At 37.5% G+C, this 11,818-nt stretch overlaps 1 protein-coding gene across 8 annotated transcripts in view; it reads right to left on the reverse strand.

Moving 5' to 3' along the window:
* Positions 1 to 2,788, reverse strand: part of LOC127433788 (HMG box transcription factor BBX-like) — a 54,637-nt gene extending 51,849 nt beyond the window's left edge. For 6 of the 8 annotated variants that reach the window (XM_051685996.1, XM_051685993.1, XM_051685997.1 and 3 more), the window contains exons 1-2: positions 2,663 to 2,788; positions 636 to 717 (exon numbers count right to left, since the gene is read on the reverse strand). The gene's annotated coding sequence lies outside the window, so the exon portion shown is untranslated. Of the gene's footprint in view, positions 1 to 635; positions 718 to 1,998; positions 2,394 to 2,662 lie in introns of those variants that run through there. The other 2 variants (XM_051685991.1, XM_051685992.1) reach the window with 2 other exon arrangements.
* Between the last annotated feature and the right edge of the window lie 9,030 nt (positions 2,789 to 11,818).

Genomic DNA, 11,818 nt, shown 5'->3' on the forward strand with positions numbered 1-11,818 from the left:
TGCACCTAAAACCAATTCAATTAACCCACTGGAGTCATTTGGATTACTTTTATGCTGCATTTATGTGCTTTTTGGTCACCATTCACTTGCATTGTATGGAGCTACAGAGCTGAGATATTCTTCTGAAAATCTTAATTTGTGTTCTGCCAAAGAAGGAAAGTCATACACATCTGGGATGGCATGAGTGTGAGTAAATGATGAAAGAATTTTCATTTATGGGTGAATTATCCCTTTAACTTTTAAAACCCCATAACTTATCGATTGCCTATGAAAACACGAATGACAAAATCATACTGTTATTAATTGCCCTTTAAAAGAACAACACAAATTGTGCATATGATAAGCCATTATATGATGATCAAACGTAGTGTTTGCACAAGGTTACTATTATTCAGAAAACTAGACTATTTTTGAGCAACCTGGCTCTGTGCAATGCTAAAAGGTTGAAGAATGAATATGTATTTTATCTCGGATTGAGCACAGCCCAATAAGCAGGTGATTATCTACAGACATGAGCTTAAAATCTGTGATGTCATGACTGTTTGATCCATGATGTTAGGGCATCAGATCCCCATTAGTCTGTGAAATTATAAGATATAACTGCTGATGATGGCATGACGTGAGGGTGTACTTACAGAGTCACAGAATATGGAAATACTGTATTGGAAAGATGAGGATGGATCTGTCAGTCAGGCTGGATCATGCGATGAAGATGACCTACAAAGTGAAACAACAAAAAAGCGCACACTGTGTCCTCAGTACAGGAATAAATCGTCGAAAGCAAAGCCAAATGCACCACATAACACTGTCCCGGGTGTTTTTAACCGATTTTAACCGTGTGTTGTGGATTAGTTAGAGGCATACGTGCGCGCGCTGCTCCGGCTTCAAACTATGGTGGCACCTTCGGTATTGTTGATGAAGCGTAAAGTTATGAATTCCCCGTATACATCGAATGACATCACTCACAGCATACACGGAATTCGTTAAATACACAGCGGCTCGTTCACATATGTCTTACTAAAGCACATCCGACGTAATTTCGTCGAGTGCATGGACTGTATATACCGTTTAGTTTCATGTATAGCCTGAGAGCGGTGCTCGCGCTCTCATTCTCTGCAGCCCGGAGGAACTCTAGAAGACCCCCGAATTACGAACTCCACAAAGCACCATCTCGCTGATATTCTCGCATTATTTACACAATAGTGCCCATTTTATAACTCATTTGACCCCTTATCTGAACTGTGCTCAGGCGGTGTAAAAAATGTCGATGTGGGCTCTTGACAAGACAGACAAGCGAAAAGAGAGTCCATCTTGCTTTGGGGAAGATGAAGTATAAATCTCACTCCTGTCAAACTCAACCAGGGCATTTTTTTTACAGAGGGAACCCACTCCGCGAGCTTTCATTACTTAAACTAGGGGTTTTCGGGGCAGAGTTTTCAAATGATACGGTTTTGTAACCGGGTTTCTCGCTGCGTTTTGCCAGATAGAATCAAAGTAGCCGGGCTAGCCTGCTAGCCCCCTGTGATGCGAGATATATCGCTCGAGCTCGCCTGAACGCGTCATTACCAGCGATAATCGCACGCGCTGGACACTTCGTATCCGACATCTTCCCACTTTAAGAACGCAACTTCAATGAGACGCGTTCGATTGTTCTCGTTCCGTTGTAACCTTGCGCTGGATGAGGGAAGTGCCCATTCTGATCCTCTGATGAGAGCATATAGCTGCCTTTCCCCCCGTGTCGTACATGCTATATATATATATATATCTGCGTTCGCATCGTCAATTTCACAGAAAGCAGGTGTCAGACACACCGATCGCTGAAGTTGTTTATGATCGAATCCCCCGGAGTAATTCTTCACTTCGCCTCAGTGCAACAAACTGGCACGAATTTCGCCCAGCCTGCGCGCGAGCTCGCGATCAATCGCCACCCGGGTGTTTTTCGCACACGAAATATGTCCAAGTTTTCAGTCATCGCGGCGTGCGTGAACGCAAACTTACCCCTGAAATCCAGCCGAAACGCCAGGGCCTTCTCATTCCAGCCTTCCGTCCACCTCAAACTTATTGACACATCAGAACTGCTCTGCACTGGCCGTCCGTACAGTAGCCCCTACAGACAGACTCCACCAGCACTTATATTATTTTTTTACCGGATGGACGCCGCCGTGCTCGGAACGGCGCGGTGGGAAGTCGACAAAACTACATTCGAATCGCGCCGATCGCTCCGAAAACGAGTAACGGTGGGGGCCGAATGGCACTTCGAATTAGTACTTTCGTTTCAGTCGAACAATTTTCCTCTAAGCTTGTTTTCTTTTTTCTTTAGCAGCCCTCCTCCTCCCTCTCCGTGCGTTCAAGTGTTCCCACCGACTGTTCTGTTATGAAGCCCTTGTGCACTGTGTGTGGATGTTCACAGCGCTGGACTGACTGGCCTACCCGTGTCATCATCATCATCATCATCATCATCATCAATCAAGTCATTTAGCCCTAAACTTTTCTACCGCCTTTCAATTGATCAAAGCACCCATTTCTAGAGGATGACACCACCAAGATTTTTAATCACAGGTCTATTCTGACTTTAATAGAGCTTCCTGGGTGTTGTATATTAGTGTCAGATCGGTGTTGTGCTTGTAAAATAAAGTGTAACTGCATGTGCGTCGGCGCTTACCTGCAACAGGCCACCAAAGTGACTTTACAGGTCTGATGTCGTCTGTGCCGTTGTCCACCTCTCTCTCTCTCTCTCTCTCTCTCTCTCTCTCTTTCTCTGTTCACTTTTTTGCAACGTACAGTCTACTGTACATGCAGTAAGTGAAAATAGAGTTTTCATGTAAGGCCGGTTGTGATTGGCCGCACGCTTGAGTGACAGCCCGACACAGCCAGTCAGAGAGCGCGAAACATTTCGGCACGGTTCCGAGATAGAGCGATTAAAACCACATCTTCATAAACGTCCTGGACGTTAAAAACAACGTTCTCAACACTCAATAGTTACAGAAGAAGTGTAGATTATCATTCAGTAGATCAACAGGAGGTGTACATTTAACGATATGGAGACGCCATCGACAAAAGAGAGCTTGTACACTGTGTCACAGACGCTTCTGAGCTATCCCCAACACACACCAAGCGGTCTTCGAGCACAAACACACATTAGTGAACAACATTGATGTATTTGACCTTCATTCACTCATTTCGAGAGTTCATTATGGCTAAAACACTAAATAAAGCCATGTGAGGTGTTCATTCGTGTCGCTGTCCTCGTTCTCTCACACATACTGCTGCACCGTTTTCCTGTTTCGTGCCCTCTTTATGAAGAGTTTCTCGTGCGATGGCTGCACAGTAAACATGAGAGTGGACATGGCATTATCACCCTACCCAGATTGGTCACTCATAAGCTGTAATCGAACATTCTATTTCCGTATTTATGATATTGATGATTAAAGATGATTACTATAATGAGGAAGAGGGGGGTTGACATACAGAATGTATACCTGAGATGCTTCAAGACTGTTTAGTTCATACTTTTCCAATATCTGTCAGTCTTTCATGGTGTAATGTAAAATGTAACCCTATGCATGCGGTATTGGAAGACTCAGGACAGTATGCTGTCAGCTTGTGTGTCCTCTTGCATAATATGTCTTCTGTATCCTTAGCACATGGCGACTGCACCTTGATAATGCAAGTACAAAACTGTAACCTTATGGGTTATTCCTACAGTGAAAAAAGATTAAGTATCTTTATGTTTAATCATTGAAGAGACATTTTAAAGATTTTATAAGTGATAGAAGTCTAAATGAATGACTTTAGAAACCCAGATGTCCACCCTGTTGGGCATGGTCAAGGTGGATGATAGCAGGGTGGACATTCATTGCATAAAATGATTCACTGCATGGTCTGCAAATGATATCTAACATATTTGTGAACTTACAGAGATGATTGTATTTCTATTAAAGGAATATTGCGGATTTAATACAAGTTATGCTCAATCGATAGCATTTGTGGCATAATGTTAATTACCACAAAATTAAAAATAATAATAATAATAATAATTTCCACTTTTTCTTTAAAAAAAGAAAGAAAGAAAGCAAAAATCTGGGTTACAGTGAGACACTTACAATGGAAGTGAATGGGGCCAATTTTTGGAGGGTTTAAATACAGAAATATAAAGCTTAACATTTTCTAAAAGCACTTACATTAATTCTTCTGTTAAAACTCGTGTTATTTGAGCTTTAAAGTTGTTTAAATTGTCACTTTTACTGTCATTTTTATGGGTTTAGGGTTTACGTGTTACATCATCATGGAAACTAAGTTGTAAAACTGGATATAACTTTACACAGAAAAGGTTACTAAGCGATTTTATCACACTAAAATGTTAACACATATTGTTTACGTCTTGCGGCTATACTTTTGAAACGGTGAGTATTTTAATGTTTACAGATTGGCCCTCATTTACTTCCACTTTATGTACTCACTGGAACCTGTGCTATTAAAAAAAAATAAAAAATCTGATGATTTAGCACTTATTTTTTTTTCAAAGATATTTGATGTGAAGCTTTGGGGACATTAGGAAATGGCACTACTGCAATAAATTAAAATGATTTCTGTGATTTAAAATGTTTCATTTAGGCACACAGAAGTGTGTAACAATAAAAATAGTCTTTATTCTTTTTAACAAACCTATTATAATTGTAATTAGTTGAAATTAAACATAATAAATACTGTAACTTGTACTGAGGACCTTAAAGGCACAGCACTGTAGGTATGACCCTTATACAGAAGTTGCGTGTACTTGAAAATATTAAGTAAATTCTAAACTTGCACTAAATACAAGCATGTAAATATTATTTATGATTGTTTGTTATTTTTACAATACATCATCAAGTATTAATCCTAAAGTAGAAAACCTTGTCATATTTATTCGCTAATTTGAGTCAATTTCACTAGTAAATAAAATAAGTAAATCTGACTTAACTTTAAGAAGCTGGTGTTCCTTGCATGCACCGAGCTTGAATAATTAATATGCTTGCATGGTTTCACTGTTTGCAAGTTTATTTACAATGTTTTTATTGTTGATTTTGTTGTTATGTTTGGTAACTTGTTTTGTGAAGTCTGAAGTTCATTTTCATCTCAAAATTAACCGTTCATGGTCAAAAAATTTATCTATTCATTGTTACCGTCATCGTGTTTTGTGCACCAAGTGTTATCTCTCTCTATATCCTGTTATTATTGGTAGAAATCCAAGGTGATTTTGTCTAGTAGTTGACTCTTTAGCAATAGCAATAAGCTTCCCTGTGGAAGGCTTTTGTATTTTATGTGATACATGATTAAACTTGTTCGTAAATAAAGTTCAAAATGTGAAATGTAAGTTTTCCTAAGTTAATTTAAAGGTGCACTCAGTAATTTTTTCCTCATTAAAAAAGTTTAACTCCATATCGGGCTGGCACAAGATTTTATACCACTTGAATACTTAACTTTTGTACTCAACGGTCAGCTAGATCACTTCTATAGCATCTGGAAGCCCTATATTAATACCCTGGAAACCAGTCTGTCAACTATTTTATGGAAGGGTACCCCTACATAACTAGACCCCAGGCTGATATTCAATGTGCAGATTATCCTGTCTAAACTGATTGTATTGCAAGTGTTTACTTTGATGAACTTTTGAAAAGAAATTGACTGTGAATGTTGCTGAGCTGTTTAAGTGACGTTGTTTGTTGTGGATTGTAATCTGTTTACATTGAAAACATTATATATATATATATATATATATATATATATATATATATATATATATATATATATATATAAAGTTTAACTCCTAAAGACGTGAATTGTAATTTTGCAATATATTTGGAAATCACAACCACTTATTTCATTAAAATGAAGACTCCAGTCATATCAGTAATCTTATAAAAGCTGTTTTATTCTACATGGAGAGGGTCCGCACATGGGAGCTGCCATGTTAGAATCACATGACCAGCTGAATACTACTCACTCAATCTCAGTAACCGTCCTGTTATTTGACACTTTCACTCATTGATTAAAGTAATCATGTCTGACTGTGAATACTACATTTCTACAATGACATCTGAAACTGAAAACTATTGATTTTAAATGATGCTGCATCCAAGCCACTAGGTGTCAGTGTAAGTCCAAGATGACACAAAGACTACACTTACTGAGTGCACCTTTAAGTACCATGTACATCAGATTTGTAAGTAAAAGTTACTATATTAACTGAATGTTGAACTTAAATTTACTCCCTCACTTTAATCAATATTATGTCATGAAATTTAGTAGATTTTACTTAATTTTACTTAATACTTAATTTTAAAATTTACTTAGAAAAATTGTGGGAAAAAACCTTGTGAAATAAAAATTAAGTAAAACTTAATAGTAAAAGTTTTTTTTTTTAATTGAATGTCTTGAATAAACCTTTGACAGGTTTTTTGTTGTTTCTACTTTATGACTACCGTGTTATTGTTCTGTTTATGTGATCGTTATCAAAGACTCTTCCCATTTTGTCTATGATGAACTATCATGACAATTTATTATGCTTAGGTGTTGCAGAAGATTGAAGGATTTGATGACTAACTGACTGTGCTTTAATTGTACCTGAATCACCTCACCTCTAATACTTTGTCACTTACATTCATCATGTTTTCATCATGAGTTATGCAACACAATCGCATGAATGCCAAATGTGACATTCTGTAGTTAAAGGTGCACTCTGTAACTTTTTTCTTTGTGTCATCTTGGACTTACACTGACACCTAGTGGCTTGGATGCAGCATAATTTAAAATCAGTAGTTTTCAGTTTCAGATGCAATTGTAGAAATGTAGTATTCACAGTCAGACATGATTACTTTAATCAATGAGTGAAAGTGTCAAATAACAGGACGGTTACTGAGATTGAGTGAGTAGCATTTGGCTGGTCATGTGATTCTAACATGGCAGCCCCCATGTGCAGACCCTCTCCATGTAGAATTAAACAGCTTTTATAAGGTTACTGATATGACTGGAGTCTTCATTTTAATATGAGTGGTCATGATTTCCTACATATATTGAAAATTACAATTCATGTCTTTAGGAGTTAAACTTGTTTAATGAGGAAAAATTACTGAGTGCACCTTTACGGAACCATTTCTTTCTTTTTTTTTTTTTTTCTTCTTTTTTTTTGAGGGTGACATGTTTACTGTTGGTCTGAATCTGACCAAATCTACCACTCAAACTAAAGTCATCAAATTCCCACCTGTTTATCCCATCAGCCTCAGTGGGTGAATCTAATGGGCCAATCATTAACCTTCTGGCCAGATAAGTTTGATGACACATTCTGTTCCCACAAAAGTGAAATCAAATCAGTTCTATTTTGATGTTTCATCTTAATCATGCTAAAACAGTATGCGTTGATAAAGTCATTTGCATCTGTTTTGAATGAAGTGGCCTACAAACAAAATCAAGTTGTCTCCTTTAGTGGTCTTTATTATGTTCCTTGAGGTTAACTTATAATATTAATAATGTTTGTAGCACAAAAACAGTCATATATTTGTAAAACATGACCATTTTACACCCTCATTTTGACCATCTGTCAGAAACACTTGGTTTTGATGCTGCTTCTCCTTTAAGACTTGACAGTAAGAGCCCACTGTTGTTATTGACTCTCTGCTCTTCATTGACCTGCTCTCGTTACTTGCCATCTCACTGCTCACCGCTACTGGGCGGGGCTACAGAAGTGATTAAAGGTAAAGTAGGCGTTGATGTGTTGTTGTGAAGGCGGTCAGATGCAAATGTCAACCACAATGTGACATCACAATGTGGAGGAAGTAAAGAACATGTTGTTTTGGCAGCTTGGTTTCAGCAAATGCTCTTTTTGCAGGGAGGAGGAAGTTTTGAGTTCTGAAACTTACGGTATGTTTTCATAGTGCAATGATCTCTTATATGTCAAAAGATCAAGGACATTTTGATTCTTCATGCCATGAACCCTTTAATGATTCACTGTGGTAAAACCACAATGGTTTTGTTGTGAGACCATAAAGAATTCATTCTAAACAGCACACAAAGCTTTCCTTAGGCTTTGATTATGTATTTCAATAGACAATTCCTTAGTACTTTCTGTATAATCCTTCAATTAAAATGTGTACAGAGATCTGTAACAGCACTGAATATCTAAAAACATTCAACTGAAACATTTCAAATGTTAAAATCACACAACAGCTACTGCATCGATGTTTTGAGGTGGTTCCACCAAAAACCTACAATTGAAGTTCATGGCAGAGTTCCACACAATCTGTACTCAAACAATAATTACATGCAGGAATGAAATTAAAACACCACACCTTAGCTGCTCTTTCTGTATAAAGACAATTCTTTCTGCTCGAAACAGCAAGAGCAGTAAACTTAACTGTAATTACGTACATCACCTTCAAAGTACACACTCCTGAGGCTGGCAGGTGTGCATCCTGTTACATACAGTGCATTCAGAAAGTATTCAGACCCCTTAATTTGTTTCACATTTTGTTTTGTTGCAGCCTTATGCTAAAATGCTTTAAATTATTATTATTATTTTTAAATCAATCTACACTCCATACCCCATAATGACAAAGAAAAACCCAGATTTTTGACAACATTGCAAATTTATTAAAAAGAAAAAACTGAAATATCACATTGACAAGTATTCAGACCCTTTGCTATGATACTTGAAATATAGCTCAGGTGCATCCCATTTCTCTGGATCATCTTTGAGATGTTTCTACACTTTGACTGGAGTCCACCTGTGGCAAATTCAATTGATTGGACGTGATTTGGAAAGGCACACATCTGTCTATATAAGGTCTCACAGCTGAAAATGCATATCAGAGCAAAAACCAAGCCATGAGGACAAAGGAACTGTCTGCAGAGCTCAGAGACAGGATTGTGTTGAGGCACAGATCTGGGGAAGGCTGCAAAACAAATTTGGCTGCATTGAAGGTTACCAAGAGCACAGTGGCATCCATAATTCTTAAATGGAAGAAGTTTGGAACAACCAGGACTCTTCCTAGAGCTGGCCACCCAGCCAAACTGAGCAACTGGGAGAGAAGGGCCTTGGTAGGAGAGGTGACCAAGAACCCAGTTGTCACTCTGGTTGAGCACAAGAGATCATGTGTGGAGATGAGAGAAACTTGCCGAAGGACAACCATCACTGCAACACTCCACCGATCTGGGCTTTATGGCAGAGTGGCCAGCCGGAAGCCTCTCCTCAGTGCAAGACACCTGAAAGCCCACTTGGAACTCGCAAAAAAGCCCCTAAACAAGATTCTCTGGTCTGATGAAACAAAGATTGAACTGTTTGGCCTCAATTCCAAGCGTCATGTCTGGAGGAAACCAGGCACCGCTCATCACCTGCGCAATACCATCCCAACGGTGAAGCATGATGGTGGTAGCATCATGTTGTGGGGGCGTTTTTCAGCGGCAGGGACTGGGGACTGGTCAGGGTTGAAGGAATGCTGAACGCAGCAAAATACAGAGATATCCTTAATGAATACCTGGTCCAGAGCACTCAGGACCTCAGACTGGGCCAAAGATTTACCTTCCAACAGGACAATGACCCTAAGCACACAGCCAAGACAATGCAAGAGTGGCTTAGGGACAACTCTGTGAATGTCCTTGAATGGCCCAACCAGAGCCCGGACTTGAAACCAATCTAACAGTTCTGGAAAGACCTGAAAATGGCTGTCCACCGACAGTCCCCATCCAACCTGAGAGAGCTTCAGAGGATCTGCAGAGAAGAATGGCAGAAAATCCCCAAATCTAGATGTGCAATGCTTGTCACATCATATCCAAAATATTTGGCTGTAATCGCTGCCAAATGTGCTTCAACAGAGTACTGAGTTAAGGGTCTGAATACTTATGTCAATGTGATATTTAACTTTTTTCTTTTTAATAAATTTGCAAACTTTGTCATTATGGTGTATGGAGTGTAGATTGATGTAAAAAAATAAAAATATATATATATATATATATATATATATATATATATATATATATATATATATATATAATTTAAAGTAGTTTATCATAAGGCTGCGACATAACAAAATGTGAAAAAAATGAAGGGGTCTGAATACTTCCTGAATGCACTGTACATATCAGATCTCAACACCTTTGTCTCTCTACGTTAGGCTTTATACTATACAATACATAAATAGTGCTATACTAGGTTGCAGATTTGCTCTGGGGTGGATTGAAAGATATCAAGTGTGTAGCCTGTGCTAGAAAAACTGTGTTGCGTGGAATCACTTTTGGGGTGATACAGTCAATGACAGACTTTAGGGAATACTGTAACGTCAAAGGATGTTTGATTTTCGAGGCCATCATTCTTTAAAAGCCTTTCTTTATCCTATCAAATTCTTTAATTACTGTGCTGATTGAGCAAATATAGTGCCCAGTTAGCTACACATAACTTCCATGTAATGTAAACCCATCTCAAGCCAAAATACAATATATGTTTATGAATTTTGGGAAGTTCAGCACAATGTGTGATAATTTAATTTAAAATGATAAAATTAGTTGTTTGAACAGGTTTATGAGGTTTCATATGTTTACAGATACGTACAGTAGTATTAAGGGAGGATTTGTCCCTGTATGTACTCCAATTGGTTCTGTTATTGGCCACTTAATATTTTCAATCGGGCCTTGTTAAATGACTGTTTGTACATCCAGAGACTATCAAATAAAAATCTCCATCCACATGTCTACACTATTATGCACACTTTTTAGTCACCTTTATGGATGATAACCTTAAAGGGATAGTTCTCCCAAAAATGAAAATTCTCTCAACATTTACTCACGAGTCCAGAAGCGATGCAATCACTGTGGGTGAGATACAGATCAATATTTCAATCCTTTTTTACTATAAATCTCCACTTTCAACACTTTTCAAAATGTGAAAGTAAAAGTATAGATTTATAGTAAAAAGGACTTAAATATTTAACTGTTTCTCACCCACACATATTATATCGCTTCTGAAGACAGATTTAACCACTGGAGTCTTATGGATTACTTTTATGCTGCCTTTATGTGATTTTTGGACCTTCAAAGTTCTGGTCACCATTCACTTGCATTGTATGGACATGCAGAGCTGAGATATTCTTCTTAAAATCTTGGTTTGTGTTCTGCAGAAGAAAGCAAGTCATACACATCTGGCATGGCATGAGGGTGAGTAAATGATGAGAGAATTTTCATTTTTGGGTGAACTATCCCTTTAAAAGATGAATTCTCTAAAATGGTGTCAATAGCATCACAAAACATATACTACTGATCAGACTAAAATCAGTAAATCATACCATTAAGTATTTTTTTCTTTCACATGAAACAATATAACATTACATATTTAAATGAACCATGTGAAAAACACTGTTAAAATGAATAAGTTTTCAAAGGTGGAAAAAAATCACGATATGCATATTTGAGCAGCCTCTTCTTCCTCTGAACTTTGACTTGGGCAGTTCTTTTCCACAGTATATTTTTTATTTGTATTTTTTATACATCTTTTTAACATTGATGACATCGACAAACATTCTTTAAACATTCTTTGGGACAAACATTCTTTTAAAAAATATCTTAATTATTAATGACTTATTTCGTTTTGCTTTTTTGCACACTTGTTAGGCACTGAACTAATGCTTGACTTGAGAAAACAAAACGAGTTAAAAATAAACATAAATAACTGTACATGTCATAAAAGTGGTGTACCAGATGACGTGGACAAGGATTTTTTCAAGCAATTGACAAATTCAAATATATTTTATGAAAAATGTGTTACAATATTATAGAGTCAAACCATTCCATATTA

The sequence above is a fragment of the Myxocyprinus asiaticus genome, chromosome 43, assembly GCF_019703515.2.
Source record: "Myxocyprinus asiaticus isolate MX2 ecotype Aquarium Trade chromosome 43, UBuf_Myxa_2, whole genome shotgun sequence".
Taxonomy (NCBI): Eukaryota; Metazoa; Chordata; class Actinopteri; order Cypriniformes; family Catostomidae; genus Myxocyprinus; species Myxocyprinus asiaticus.